A 2,256-nucleotide genomic window follows, 5' to 3' on the forward strand; every position below is an offset into this window, starting at 1 on the left:
TTTTTTCTTCTTTATTTCTCAGGCCACGATCACACGCATGTTTCTGTAGTGCCATCTACCTCTTTGAGACAGCTGACGCATGCCGCACGTCACGTACCACGAGCCAGAGCGCGTGCGATAGTTTCCATTCGGTCACAGATTTATTTACCGCTGACTGTGTTACACTGCACCCGCTTTTGGGATGGGTTCACATTCCTCACTCGTTTCATCTATCAGATTACGATACGAAGACACCACGTGACATTGTACCGCCTTTGGGATCGGCGCACGTTGGGACGTTTCTTTCCCTTAGTAAAAAAAAAAAAAAAAAAAAAAAAAAAACATCGACACATCCCATCTCACGATTACTGTCGGCGGTAATGCGTTTAGCATTGAATCAATGTAAGTGACACAGCGTATTGCCACCATCGAAGCGAGTTATGTATGAGGCGTGTGCTGCAGTGGGACTCTCCTTTCGCGCTTCGCTAAGAGCACTCGGCGCCATCTAGCGGTGCCGCCGCGAAGCCTGCGCGTGGCCTCCGAAGCGCATGGTGCGCTAGTATACGTGCGAACTAGAGTGTACTAGAATACGGTCGAGTGGGACGAGCGGCTGGGGCGGCGCATGCTTTGCAGTGAGGCACCCGGTGTGGAAAAATATTGTGGCGGCGCTGCGATCGACGTGGATTGGGCCGCATCAAGGTCGCGCCGTTGGAAACTGCTGGCGATACAGCTCGGCAGGGTCATTCGTACTACTTCGCGCGCTGATATTTGCGTTCAGACCGATCAAATGGGGTTCATAATTGCTTATGACATGTATTTATGCCTTAAGAATAAATTCCTTTCTTTATCTTTATTTTATTTTTTGATGCCGCTCGGTGATGCGCGTGCATTGCGGCCGCAGTGTCGGCTTTCATTCTACTATTTTATTGTACGGTTCCCTTTGGAGAACAAATATTTTTCTCGTTCTTCAAGCTGCATGTATCTCTCGTGTGTATTGTTGTGCATATAGTTTTCCATCAGTAGGTCTTGCGAAACGCAGACGGAGAAACACATGTAACCTTACTGCTTGCCGCTTCAAACAAGTATACAGCATATCTGCCCCGTCCAGCGTTTTGTACTCAGATGTACGGGAAGCATTGTTATAGATAAAAAAAAGAGACTAAACTGCCGCGTAACATTCCATTCAAGTTTCCGCCTTCCTCGCGTAACAGGAGTAATTGGTACGGGGTCATTTATTGCGGAAGGACCTCGAGCGCCGAAAACAGTTTTAGTTAGTCATTCTATATGCTTATCTTTGGCCATATAAGCCGTACGTGGCAATTTTTCCCTGTCAATACTTCAAAAAAAAAAAAAAAAAAAAAAAAAGAAGGAAAGAAAGAAAGGTAGCCTAATTAGTGGCTATATAGTCGATACGGCGTTGGGCTGCTAAACTCCATGGAACTCGCGGGTTCAATCCAGGTCGCGAAATTCGACGGGAGCGAAAAGGAAAAACACTCGTGTGCTTCTATTTAGGTGCGCGTTAAAGAAGCCCATGTGGTGAAATCTAAACCTCATAATCATATGGCGGTTTTTCTACGTAAACCCAAGAATTTAAATTAAGAGAGAGAGAAAAGCATGTGGCTGCGTTCTTCGGCTTTTTTCTAGGGGACATGTAAACAAAATAGTTGTAAATTATTCTCGAGTCTGATTTCCGAGAAAAATCATATTACGCTTATCCTATATTTCATACATAAATGCAATGCCGTTCCCAAATGTATCACCGCTCAACTCAGCATCTTGTATATTATAAACGGCTGCTTTCAGTTATCCGGTGCACTATCATAACGACCATAATGAAATCATTAAAGGAACGGCATACCTCACATACACGTAGCGATATGTGTAGATCTGCTGCGTTCGTTGAAGATAAGTGCGGTACCACATGGGGCACCCAGTTTTAATGGATTACAAACGCACGGGCGTTAATAAGTCCTGCTTAACAAGTTCCTAGCTGTCATTTAATATAAACGCCTCTGTTTGGGGGCAGCCTGTGAATCTGCTAACTTGATTCAGGCAAGGAAAACTTTTTTGACAGTCCCGCAGCCATAATGAAACCAGTGGGTGCCCGGCGGCGGTGGGAATCGAACCCATAGCCTCCCGCAGCCGAGGCGGGCGCTCTACCACTAGGCCACGGCTGTGGGACTGTCGAGTGGGCCGAACGGCAGAGCGCCGTTCGGCCCACTCGACCATTGTCTAGTACACTCTAGTGCGAACACTGAGGAACGCGCCGTGCAGCAG

The sequence above is a fragment of the Dermacentor silvarum genome, chromosome 8, assembly GCF_013339745.2.
Source record: "Dermacentor silvarum isolate Dsil-2018 chromosome 8, BIME_Dsil_1.4, whole genome shotgun sequence".
NCBI lineage: Eukaryota > Metazoa > Arthropoda > Arachnida > Ixodida > Ixodidae > Dermacentor > Dermacentor silvarum.